Genomic DNA, 14,246 nt, shown 5'->3' with positions numbered 1-14,246 from the left:
AACCGGTCAGAACATTCGTAAGCTCCGATTTCTCGATGCGACAACATCTTCAGACTGAAACTGTACAACTTCTTACTGAGGCTCTTTTCATGGGAAATGTCCTCCCACATATCCTTCAATTCTGTCTTTTTTTTTTTGGTGATGTAAGATGTCACATACCGAGCCACAGCCATACAGTTATCAGCCACAAACTGTATATCCATGTTAGCATTCCACATGGACAAAATCACTGGGTTGTAGTCGTTGATGTACTTGGACTCTTCGTTCCTCTTCAAATTGTATGTGTTTTTAGGTGATTTCTTCATCACATTATGTCGCAGCGAAGACATCAAACTGTTTACTCCTCCTTTAGAAATCACCGGTCGTGGAAAGCCGAAACGACATTTGGTGTAGAACTTGTCCTTGTTTCGGAATTTACGACGACAGTACTTTCCACAACGATGGCTTTGGAAACGTAGAACTTTTTCTCTTAGGCTTTTCTTCTCCTTTGCGTTTGGAACAGCACACGTAGAATACTGTTGTATGAAACTCATCACTGAGTCTTCTGGATCTGTTCCAAATTTAGGTGCATCCTTGATCCACAACAGCATATGTATGTGAGGAGCACCTCTTGCTTGGTACTCCTTTCTCCAGAAGAAATCCAACACCTCTCCAAGAGGTGGATTCTTCTTATTCATGATGAAAGACATCATAGCTTCAAATCTATGATTGAAGTACCGGCATACATTGACTGGATCCAAAGAGCACAGTTCTCCGGGTGTCTTGAATTCGATGTTTTCGATGTTTCCATTTGCCTCTCGTAGAAATTCAAGTAAGTCTTCCCAGCCATACTCGGCACAGCTCAGAGTGAGGAACCATGTGGGAGTTCCTAAGTTCCTCAGCATACATTTTAAATCACCATGACGACGGTACCAGTACTCATTAGTACCACGCTGACACGCCATGAGATTAATCAGGTGAGAATCCAAAATACTGTCTTGGACATTGACTTTATCCATAAAGTCACTTGCCAAGATGTTTTGCATGTGTATACCACTTTTCAAGATGTGGTTCACTGCATATGACAGTCCAGACAGATCGCTTTCAAACAGGAGATGAAACAAATAGGGAATACATTGTCGAAACCTAGCATCTCCTGCATACAATCGCAAAGTCCGGTATTCAGAAGCAGGAATTTGATGAGGTCGCTCATCATATCTTCCTCCCTGACCTGTTGGAAAAAGCTGTGGGAAACACCGAGCTTCCAAACTTTCCTCCCAAACACTAATGGGACTCCCTTTGGCTTGTTTCATTTGAAACAACTCAATAGCATTCCCCATGACTTCCTTGGAATGCAAAGGATGAACACTATAATGTTCATATATTTCTTCACTAGTAGAGGGTTCTACTTTCTCAATTTGACCAGCACACAAATCGCTATCCTCTTCCTCACTTACTTCCTCTTCTGCAACATATATATTCTTATAGTACTTATTATTTTTTTTCAAATACAATGTTGCCTTTTTGACTTTCCTAACATCCACTAAATCTTGCCATATTTTCTTATTCTTTGTCGGAACCCCATTAACTAAGATAACCAGAGGGTCCTCTTCCACTTTTTCTACTCCAATTGTGTCAATGTTTTTCTTCAAATCTAGAGGCAAATAAACAACTCTTCCCTTTAATCCTCTCTGTAAATCTGATGGAGGCAATTTCCCTGTCTTTGGCTCCATTCTTACAATAGCCTGAAAGGGATGGATACTTTGAATCAAAATAGATTCATAAGTATTTAAATCCTTCAATTCAGAAGGAATCTCAACCAATTCCAGATTATTATGAACTGCTCTAGCAGGCATCTGGTTTTGATTTAATTTGCTACAACAATAAGTACACACACGTTGATCCGATCCCAAATCAAAACAATTTTCTACCATCAAGTATGTTGTGAAATCCTTCCATTCACTATTATTTTCCCTTTCACTTTTTGCATATAAATCCACTAACTTAGTCTGATTCTTATAATAAGTGCGTCGACAACACACACAAGTGAAATTAGGCCTCTCACTTGATTTCACCTGAAACGTCGCAATTTCCCTCTGAAAATTATCTGTACTGGAAACCTGTACACTATCTTCCACATTACCCTCTTCTTCTTGGTCAATTTCAACATTCTCCTCTTTACTTCCAAAGTAACAAAACTCAATTTCTTCACAAATATTCTTCACATCTATTTCAGAACCATGCAAAAGAGCAGCGCATAATTGTTTAAGCATAATTGCTGGACTCTTAGCATAATACAACATTCTAACTAATTTCCTCACTTTATTATGATGCACTGCTAGCATCCTGAAATGATGAAAAACACTCTGGCATACTCTCCTGGAAAGACAAGCCAGTGAATGACCATGCAAACCTGTCACTTCTCTCACTCTGCAAGGATCTAATTCTTGCAACAACTTCATTTTCTGCTTCAAACTTTTCTTATTAAATGTCCGTACAAAATCACAAAGCAAATTGATGGAATCCTGTCGCACACTGCAAATACTACTACACTTCCAGGTGTACAGAGGACCCTTAGGACGTCTTCCTAAAACCTCATTACCTAACACCTCTTCTGTCTCTGTTGTCACAAGTTTTTCTTTTTCAACTGGACAACCATCTTTCACTTCATAAGCTCGACCACTGGTGTCAACTGCATGCACCAAATCATTATCCTGGAAATAACTCACCTCATTAAAAAATGCCTTACAACTTGAACTATGCATCCATTCTCCGGAAAAAACTTCACAAAAATTACTACGATTAACTATTCTCTTCCATCTACTATTTCTTTTGAAATCATAAATTGCCTTGTTTAGCTTCCTAATTCTATTGATTATCAAAATAAATAACTTACGTTTAATTTCAAATGCCTGATCAATAACTTTCTCAACTTTTTTTTTTCTCTTATAAAAAACCACTTTCTGTTGACCTTCTTAATATTTTTTAACAAATTGCCAATTATCCTGTTGCGGAACATTCGTTTACGAATGTCCCTAAACTGTTGTTTCCTTCTACTATCATGCACAGAGTTATCTCTTGCTCTAGCAGTAACATTTTTGATTGGCCTTTCCTTTCCGTTTAAATTGCTTCTCTTTTTCTGGACTGAAACATTTTCTGTAGTAATACTTTTTTTACTACAAATATTTCTTATGAATGTTTTTGTGGTCTTACCCGGTGCTTTCTTGGTGACTTGACAAATTTTTTTGGTAGAGGACTGCTGCATTATTTCATGGACCTGCTGTCTTTGACGTTTTGCAGCCTTTCTAAGTCTATCCTTGGTTGGCATGCTGAAATCTTGAAATGATCTGCAGTTGAATCTGTGGTAAAATATAGTAAAAAATGTTATTAACCACTATTACCAAACAGTAAATCAATAACAGTCATCACAAACTTAACACACTACTTCACATTTTTACATAGAATATTTTTTAGTGCTTGGCAAATTTAGAATACAGAAATAGCAGAAAAGAAATGGAATTCATATTCATTTTACCTGTGCTGTTTTATATGTGAATCTGATCTAATTTTATGAGCATATTTTAATATTTTATTGAAGACACTACACATAACCTGTTTTTGAAGGTGTCTTTATTTTTAAATGAAACGGTTTACATTTTTACTTTTCATTTATTATAAATTTTTATATGTTTATAGTTCCATAGGCTCAAGCACGTCAGCTTCCCACCCTATATCATACAATTCTGACAAATCGGCATCCTCATCATTTTCTTCATCATCCTCAGAATTTAAATCATCCAAGGGATCTACTTCCACTGACGTTTCAATTACAAGTTCAATGATAATGTCATAATCAACTGATTGCTGATTGTCACTCATGGTTGATGTTGTCGTTATCTTTAAAGAAAGAGAACAACAATGAGATGTTGCAGAGTAAGAGACAAATCTCAGAGATTATAATAGTAAAATTGTTCAACAAGAGTAACATTTTGCAGCTATTATTTAGCCATGTCCAGCGATGCTGAGGAAGTGAAGCCTATGTCCAAGTTTTCAGTGAACATGACTCATCTCTTCTTAACCTTGGATAAGCCTCACCGACTCTGTGTCCCCTGCTCATACTTAAATGTACAGGGGCAGATTTATGCTAAATGGCGCATCCCCACGGATGCACCAGTTAATGTGCACCGCTGCTCTGCCAGCCATAGTGTGCCGAATTTACAATGTGGAGCACCATTGAGCAAAAACAGCACAGATGCGTCACACATCTGTGCCACAAAAGCAGCACATTGCAGGAATCACGTCATAAGCGCGACATGTCTACTGCAATGCACAGGAGGAACCCTCACATTGCATGGTGCATCACTTCTTATGCCTGTTTCAAACAGGCATAAGCATTTGATTCAGCAATGCTATAAACTGACTCAGTGAAATCTTCTAAATTTCACTGTGTTAGTTTTACAGGGCTTTCTTGCAAATTAATGCATACCTTGCAACAAAACACCTATATGAAAACTGACGCAGGTTTCATGTGGCACAGGACTTTACAGCATGACACATCTGCCTAGATGCATCAATTTTTAAATATGTCGCCACATAGCAAATCTTTTGCACCACCGCTGCGTCACAAAAGTGACGCACAGCAGCGCAAAAGAGGCACACGGCTATCATAAATCTGTCCCTAACATGTTAAATGATTGATTCAGGATGACGATAAGGTGTGGCCTATCCAGAGGTTTGTTTAAGGTGAGTCCTACTCAGGGTTGCAGATCAAATTTACGCTTGTTGAAGAATACAGAGGAGATAATACATGTGAAGGCCTACCAATGAAGTAAGTCATGTGCACTTCACTCTTGAACAAAGGCCAGACCTCTTTTGTGTCCGTGGACAGACCTTAACTTCATCTGCACAATGTCATTCGTAAACTTAAGAAACACAGGTGATGTAATTGAAAAATGTGGAGTTTCTTTTCCTCATTTTACAATTACATCACCTGTGTTTCCTTTGCTTAGGTACCTCATAGTGCAGATGGAGTCTAGCATATCAAAGAGTACACAGAAGTTGAGCAGTGTATACAACAATTTTCACATTTACAGAAGACTCAGCTTCTTATCTTCTTGGAGATGAAGTGAGGCCTGTCTTGCAACATGGTGCATCTTTTGCATCACTGCTGCATCGGTTTCATGTGGCACAGGTTTTTTACAGCATGACACATCTGCCTAGATGCATCAATTTGTAATTTTGTCGCCACATAGCAAATCTTTTGCACCGCCACTGCGTCACAAAAGTGACGCACAGTGGCGCAAAAGAGGCATACACCTATCATAAATCTGTCCCTAGCATTTTAAATGATTAATTCAGGATGACGATAAGGTGTAGCCTATCCAGAGGTTTGTTTAAGGTGCATGAAGCTCTAGCAGTACATATCCAAAAATGTAATTGATTTCAAAAAACGTTTTTAAACACAACATATAAATCAATTGTATACCTACATTCATGGGGAAATGACTTAAAATGAAATTAAAATCGTTTGTGAGGAAAAGGAATGCTTTTAAAATTTATGACTAGGAAATAATGGTGTCTGCTTCTTCATTTCATTTCTCTTCAGCATTTTTGGGTCACTTTTAACATGGCTATGTAACTCAAAGACTCAAAATCTAAATTTGCCAAGCACAGGTGCGAGCATATTTACAAGGAATTTGCACCACGGGGAAAGGTCTTAAATTAAAATGGGAAAAATAACATCAGAGACACTCAAATGCCTTATAAAGAAGCAGACACCATTATTTCCTTGTCATAAATTTTAAAAGCATTCCTTTTCCTCAAAAACGATTTTCAAGTCATAATTTGAAAACACTGCACATGGGGAAATGACTGAAAATGTCCTTAAGACACATGAAAGCGTTTTTTGATTGCCTTTGCAGCATTTTTGGGTCACTTTTAACATGGCTATGTAACTCAAAGACTCAAAATCTAATTTTGCCAAGCACAGGTGCGAGCATATTTACAAGGAATTTGCCCCACGGAGAAAGGTCTTAAATTAAAATGGGAAAAATAACATCAGAGACACTCAAATGCCTTATAAAGAAGCAGACACCATTATTTCCTTGTCATAAATTTTAAAAGCATTCCTTTTCCTCAAAAACGATTTTCAAGTCATAATTTGAAAACACTGCACATGGGGAAATGACTGAAAATGTCCTTAAGACACATGAAAGCGTTTTTTGATTGCCTTTGCAGCATTTTTGGGTCGCTTTTAACATGGCTATGTAACTCAAAGACTCAAAATCTAAATTTGCCAAGCACAGGTGCGAGCATATTTACAAGGAATTTGCACCACGGGGAAAGGTCTTAAATTAAAATGGGAAAAATAACATCAGAGACACTCAAATGCCTTATAAAGAAGCAGACACCATTATTTCCTTGTCATAAATTTTAAAAGCATTCCTTTTCCTCAAAAACGATTTTCAAGTCATAATTTGAAAACACTGCACATGGGGAAATGACTGAAAATGTCCTTAAGACACATGAAAGCGTTTTTTGATTGCCTTTGCAGCATTTTTGGGTCACTTTTAACATGGCTATGTAACTCAAAGACTCAAAATCTAATTTTGCCAAGCACAGGTGTGAGCATATTTACAAGGAATTTGCCCCACGGAGAAAGGTCTTAAATTAAAATGGGAAAAATAACATCAGAGACACTCAAATGCCTTATAAAGAAGCAGACACCATTATTTCCTTGTCATAAATTTTAAAAGCATTCCTTTTCCTCAAAAACGATTTTCAAGTCATAATTTGAAAACACTGCACATGGGGAAATGACTGAAAATGTCCTTAAGACACATGAAAGCGTTTTTTGATTGCCTTTGCAGCATTTTTGGGTCACTTTTAACATGGCTATGTAACTCAAAGACTCAAAATCTAAATTTGCCAAGCACAGGTGCGAGCATATTTACAAGGAATTTGCACCACGGGGAAAGGTCTTAAATTAAAATGGGAAAAATAACATCAGAGACACTCAAATGCCTTATAAAGAAGCAGACACCATTATTTCCTTGTCATAAATTTTAAAAGCATTCCTTTTCCTCAAAAACGATTTTCAAGTCATAATTTGAAAACACTGCACATGGGGAAATGACTGAAAATGTCCTTAAGACACATGAAAGCGTTTTTTGATTGCCTTTGCAGCATTTTTGGGTCACTTTGAACATGGCTATGTAACTCAAAGACTCAAAATCTAATTTTGCCAAGCACAGGTGCGAGCATATTTACAAGGAATTTGCACCACGGGGAAAGGTCTTAAATTAAAATGGGAAAAATAACATCAGAGACACTCAAATGCCTTATAAAGAAGCAGACACCATTATTTCCTTGTCATAAATTTTAAAAGCATTCCTTTTCCTCAAAAACGATTTTCAAGTCATAATTTGAAAACACTGCACAGCTCCTATGCACAAAAACACCCTGTCAGTACTAATACTTCACATTTTCTCCAATTACAATTTCTCAAAGAAACATAATCTATTTGTAAAACACTTGAGACAAAGCAACATTTTAAAAACTCAACTTTCTTCATAATTTTCTCCTTAAAACACACTATTCTCTATCTAAATTAAATAAATCTTTTCTCACCTTAGCAAATACTTTATGAGTTTCAAAACAGTCTCAGAAATACACCAATTTGTCTTCAGCAGAACAAAGGGTATGCACTCCAGAGGCTGCAGCTATAGAAAGCACAGAAATGCTGTAATTCATCACACATATCTCTCATGTCACCCAATCAAAACTCTTCCCTCACTTTTTTCAAATCAAAACCCTTCCCCCCTCTGCCCTCTCTGCCTTTTTTGCATAGCAACCACCTCCTGGAAGACCTCTGGTGTTTGCAAGTTCACACAACAATGTTTCAATTGAACTCTGAACTCTCAGTGCACCTGCATATCCAGTGCAATCTTTCATTTAATGATTTTTTATTGACCATTCAAAATACATCTTTCAAAGAACTCATCCATGCACCCTAACTTTCTGTTTTCAGCAATCAAAATCCACCAATCACTGTTACTGCTTCATTAACACAGAAACTCCACAGTTTTTTTCATTTTAAACTCTTATTTTTTCAACTGCCATTTCATTGCCACACTTCATCTGACTGCAGCAGAACCTTCTCTCACCATGTTTTCTGTCTGGATTGTTGGACATAGTTACATCTATTGGGCTCAGAGGTATGCTGAGAACAGAAATTTACCTAACCTCAATTTACAAGATGTGGAAATTAAGTGGTTTGGCCACAGAGGATTAAAATGTCACCAATTGATACCATTGGTGAAAACCTTTATGCATTTGCCAAAACCTGACCTGTTAATTGTGCACTGTGGAGGTAATGATTTGGGCACTTTGACTGGGGTAGGTCTGGAAATGCTTTTAAAGGACACCTTTGAACAATTAATGGCACTTTTTCCTCAAACTGCCTTGGTATATTCAAATATATGCCAAAGACAGAAATGGAGGTGGTCGAACCAATTTTGTCCACAAATTGAGAAATCGAGGAAGCATGTAAACAAATCTGTTTCAGCTTACATGAGAGACCATGGAATGGGCTCCATGTACAACAATAACTTGCGTTACTACATGCAAGATATCTACAGAGGAGATGGAGTTCACTTCTCAGATGAAGGGAACAGAGTTTTCATTCTGAATTTAAGACTGTGCATTGGTACCTACTTATAAGTACCTAAATGTACCATAAACCCAAAAGCTCTTCTCAGAGCTACCCTACATCTGATCACTCACAATTATTATTTTACTCTAACTTTTTTCACTAATTTTCAACAAAGTACGCTCCCCGGAGCGCTACCCGGTACGCGAACCGGAAGCTAACCGTGCGAAATTTTTAAAAAAAATGGTTTTTTTTTCGCACATATGGGCCTCCTCAGCCATCCTCAGAAAACCTAGGGGGTCAAAATACGTCTACTGTGTCCCCTTCTACCCATTCTGAACATTATGTGCCCTCCATCTTGTATCTTAATTTGACCGAAACACAAAATGGTGGACTCCCGTAACGCTTCAGGTTCGCGTACCGGGGCGCTCGCCAGTTCGCGTACTGGGGCGCTCCCCGGGAAGCGCTCCATCAAAAAAGGTGGGAAAGTAATTTACAGAAAAACGTCTGGAGACACTTTCACCAAATATAGATTAGCTCATACTACATACCAATCCCTACCATTTTCACAAATTTGATTGAAATTCCATTTAGCCATTTAGCCTGTAGACCTTTCTAAATACCGTGAGGTAAATTACTTCACAGAACACATCTGAAGTGTTGGAATTGACAACCAATGAAAATGTTACTTTCATTTTCTACTTTTTTTACCTGACATTTGATTCGTTATATACCTGAATATATTTAAAGGAAGAGAAGGGAACACAGCCATTTTGACTACTACTTCCTGGTGTACATTTCAATTGTATTTTCACTAATCACTTCAACTTCTTTGTAAAGGTAAGTTGTTATTTTAAAAACTGAAGTATATTGTGCACTATAAGTTAATATGGTAAACTTTTTCTGATAGTTATATACTATCCCTCTGTAGTAGTTATAGATTTAGATAGACTTCTCTGTTATAGTTATGGATGGAGTTAGGTTAGGTTTCTCTTGTATAATTATGAATTTACTTACGTTAAATCACATACACTTTTTTATATTCCTACTTCCACTCTGATACTATACACTGCCCAAAGATAAATTCACTGATAAAAACTGCCTATCTAAAATTAATCCCAACAGTGCCCTATCTGTACTAATATATTTTTTTGTATCCAAATTTCAGGCAAAATGGAAGGCGAACAGAAAGTTTCATTTCAAATTGTCCTGCAAGAGAGCAACCAAGAAATAATTGATCCAAATTATATAGAATTTATGGATGAAACTTGGGACCAAGAACTACTGCAATGTGTGCAAGCAGTAGATGTCCTACTTCAAAATGAGGACATTTTACACACTCAAACATTACAAGCTATGTTCAATTAAAATAACGACATTTCAGACAGTGAAATGTTAGACATTTTATTAAATTTTGAAACACAATCACAATAATAAATAATCAACAAAACAAACAATCAATTAACATACAATATTAGAAAAGTCTATCATTCTTTTTTCCTTTTAGTACGCTTCCCAGAACGCTTCCCGGTTCGCGGACCGGGCGCTCCCCACGCAAAAAAAACAAATTTTTTTATTTTTTTTTGTTGCCCTGCGGGGCCCTTTTAAAGCCTCTACATCAAACCTAGGGGGTCAGGGTTCGTACCAAGGCACAAGAAAGCAGTGAAACAAAGGTGTGAAACTCGCAAAGGGGCCAGAGTAGAAACACCCTGACCCCCTAGGCCTGCTCAGGGGGTCCCACAAGGACCCCCAAGGCAAAAAAAATATATATATATTTTTTTTTAAAAGTCGCGGGGTACAAAAAAACAATTAAAAAAAATAAAACAACAATAAGAATAAAAAACAGTTCTTTTCAGAACTACCTCCAATTTATATAAAAATGCTACATTTTAAAAAAAATCTGTCTTTCTTTTTTTCTCCAGGGTACGCATACCGGTACGTGTACCAATACGTGTACCGGGGCGCGCACCCCCTCAAAAAATAAAAATAAAAATAATGAGTGTGTGTGTGAGTGGTGTGTGTGTGTGTGGGGGGGTGGGTGTGGGGTGTGTGTGGGGGGTATGTGTGTGGGGTGTGTGTGTAGGATGTGTGGGTGTGTGTGTGGGGTGTGTGTGTGGGTGTGTGTGTGTGGGGGTGTGTGTGGGTGTGTGTGGGGGTGAGGAATGTGTGTGTGTGTGGGTGTGTGTGTGAGGTGTGTGTGTGGGGTGTGTGTGTGTGTGTGGGGGGTGTGTGTCAGAGGTGTGTGTGTGTGGGGGGTGAGGTGTGTGTGGGGGATGTGTGGGGTGTGTCTGTGAGGTGTGTGTGTGTGGGGGGGAGTGAGGTGTGTGTGGGTGGGGGTGTGTGGGGTGTGTGGGTGTAGGTGGGGGTGTGGGGGTGTATGGTGTGTGTGTGGGTGTGTGGGGTGTTTGGGTGTGGGTGGAGGTGTGGGTGTATGAGGTATGGTGGGGGTGTGTGTGGGGGGGTTAGGTGTGGGGTGTGTGTGTGTCGGGGTATGCGTGTGGGGCACCCCCTCAAAAAAAGAAAACAAATAATGAGTGTGTGTGTGTGTGGTGTGTGTGTGTGGGGGGGGTGGGTGTGGGGTGTGTGTGTGGGGGGGTATGTGTGTGGGGTGTGTGTGTGTAGGATGTGTGTGTGTGTGTGTGGGGTGTGTGTGTGGGTGTGTGTGTGTGAGAGGAGTGTGTGTGTGTGTGTGAGGTGTGTGTGGTGTGTATGTGTGTGTGTGTGTGTGAGGTGTGTGTCAGAGGTGTGTGTGTGTGTGGGGAAGGGGTGAGGTGTGTGTGGGGGATGTGTGGGATGTGTCTGTGAGGTGTGTGTGAGTGGGGGGGAGTGAGGTGTGTGTGGGTGGGGGTGTGTGGGGTGTGTGGGTGTAGGTGGGGGTGTGGGTGTGTAAGGTGTGTGTGTGGGTGTGGGTATGGGTGTGTGGGGTGTTTGGGTGTGGGTGGAGGTGTGGGTGTATGAGGTATGGTGGGGGGGTGTGGGGGGGGTTGGGTGTGGGGTGTGTGTGTGTCGGGGTATGCGTGTGGGGCACCCCCTCAAAAAAATATGTGTGTGGGGTGTGTGTGTGTAGGATGTGTGGGTGTGTGTGTGGGGAGTGTGTGTGGGTGTGTGTGTAGGGGTGTGTGTGTGTGTGTGAGGAGTGTGTGTGTGTGGGTGTGTGTGTGTGAGAGAGGTGTGTGTGTGGTGTGTGTGTGTGTGTGTGTGGTGTGTGTGTGTGTGGGAGAGGGGTGAGGTGTGTGTGGGGGATGTGTGGGGTGTGTCTGTGAGGTGTGTGTGTGTGGGGGGGAGTGAGGTGTGTGTGGGTAGGGGTGTGTGGGGTGTGAGGGTGTAGGTGTGGGTGTGGGTGTGTAAGGTGTGTGTGTGGGTGTGGGTGTGTGGGGTGTTTGGGTGTGGGTGGAGGGGTGGGTGTTTGAGGTATGTGTGGGGGGTGTGTGTGGGAGGGGTGGGTGTGGGGTGTGTGTATGTGGGGGTATGTGTGTGGGGGGTGTGTGTGTATGAGTAAAATGTTCAGCTAACTATAACTGGTGTCAAACCTATGGTTTTCTCAGTGTATTTAATAGGTTTTTTAAATGCTAATTCCTAACTATAACTGGTGTGAAACCTATGGTTTTTTCAGAGAATTTCATAGGTTTTTTAAATGCTAATTCCTAACTATAACTGGTGTGAAACCTATGGTTTTTTCAGTGAATTTCAAAGGTTTTTTAAATGCTAATTCCTAACTATATAAGGCCTGAAACCTTTGTTTTTTTTCAGTGAACTCGCAAGGTTTTTTAAATGCTAATTCTATTAGCGGATAACATTTATATATGTTAATATCCGTATGGGACCACCTGAAGAGCCCTAGGGGGGTCAGAGTGTTTCTACAAGGCCCCCAAATCTTTATTTTTTTTCTTGTAAAAAAATGAGGTACGCGCACCGTTTGGGCCTTGGGGGTCCTTGTGGGACCCCCTGAGCAGGCCTAGGGGGTCAGGATGCTTCTACCCTGCCCCCTTTTTGAGTTCTACATGTTTGTTTTTCTGCTTTCCTGTGCATCAGTCTACCGAGGCACAAGATGGCTGCCAACAGTTTCTGTTTTGGAGTGTTGACAGACATTGGCAACCAATCAGAATGCAGCTCGCGCACTAGAGGTACGCGTACGTGCGCGTACCGTAAGCGGACGGGTAAGCTCACGGGTAAGCTGCCATAGATATATAAAAAATTTTGAACCTAAATTACTCAAAATCCACTGCAGCACATATCTTGAGACATAGCAAAGGCACATCGGGCTACCAGTCCCTACAATTTTGCCAAGTTTGGTGGTAAACCATTCAGCCGTTCGAGCTAAAAGTGAGACCGACCGACCTATGGAAATTAACATGGGGAAAACACGTTTTGGGACCCCCCTTTTATCTCGGCCCCCGCTTGACGAATCCCCCCCAAACTTTCAGGGGAGGACCGGAGCGTCGCGAGGCAAAGTTAAGGACAAATTCAGGAAGATTCCTCAACCGGCGCCAAAGTTATTCCAAATAGAATGTTGCGATTTCCCTATGGAAAACAATCCTAACTATATATACCTACTAGCGACCGCCAGTAGGTAATATATATATATGTGCTGAATGCATTAAGGGGAGGGAACTTAGTGCCTACAAGACATCCAGTCACAGGAGGATAATCATTTGGGGCTGTTTCGTTTAGGAGGAAGGCGCTGAAGAAGGCTCTTAAGCCGAAATGCATCCGCCATTACCTGGACCTTGAAATAAATGGTTACCTGCTCCTGTATCCCCGTGTGGCCTCTCTTCTTTTCGTCGAAAAGATTTCAGTCATATATTCTGCGCAGCCAGACGCGCAGTTGGGATGGCCCTGCAGCTTTAAGTGACTACGGAGCTTCACTGGCACCATGCTGCTTGCAGCAGTAAAACAATCGAGGAATCGATAGCACCGGGAGTCCGCCAAGAGTCTCAGTTCGTAGGAAGCAGACTGGGGTATTTTACCTCGACGGGCAAACAGTCTCGTATTTGACCGCCCCTGTATTCGTGTTTGACCTGGGATGAAGGGTGCTGCAGTCCATGGGGACACAGGACTGGCGCCGTGATTTTCGTCGACCATCGATCACCCCGCCCTCCTGTGTGGGCACCAAACTACATTTTCTCCACTCCCCCACACCAGCGACCTGGACCTGCCATGATGGTGCATGCTGGGATGTTGAGTCCGTAACACTAAAACACGGACTACAACTGCTGTGCTGAATGCATTAGGGGGAGGGAACTTAGTGCCTACAAGACATCCAGTCACAGGAGGATAATCATTTGGGGCTGTTTCGTTTAGGAGGAAGGCGCTGAAGAAGGCTCTTAAGCCGAAATGCATCCGCCATTACCTGGACCTTGAAATAAATGGTTACCTGCTCCTGTATCCCCGTGTGGCCTCTCTTCTTTTCGTCGAAAAGATTTCAGTCATATATTCTGCGCAGCCAGACGCGCAGTTGGGATGGCCCTGCAGCTTTAAGTGACTACGGAGCTTCACTGGCACCATGCTGCTTGCAGCAGTAAAACAATCGAGGAATCGATAGCACCGGGAGTCCGCCAAGAGTCTCAGTTCGTAGGAAGCAGACTGGGGTATTTTACCTCGACGGGCAAACAGTCTC

This window comes from Lissotriton helveticus, chromosome 8 (genome assembly GCF_964261635.1).
Source record: "Lissotriton helveticus chromosome 8, aLisHel1.1, whole genome shotgun sequence".
In the NCBI taxonomy this organism is placed as follows: Eukaryota; Metazoa; Chordata; class Amphibia; order Caudata; family Salamandridae; genus Lissotriton; species Lissotriton helveticus.
The sequence above is the reverse complement of the archived record's forward strand: the minus strand, read 5'-3'. Positions refer to the sequence as shown.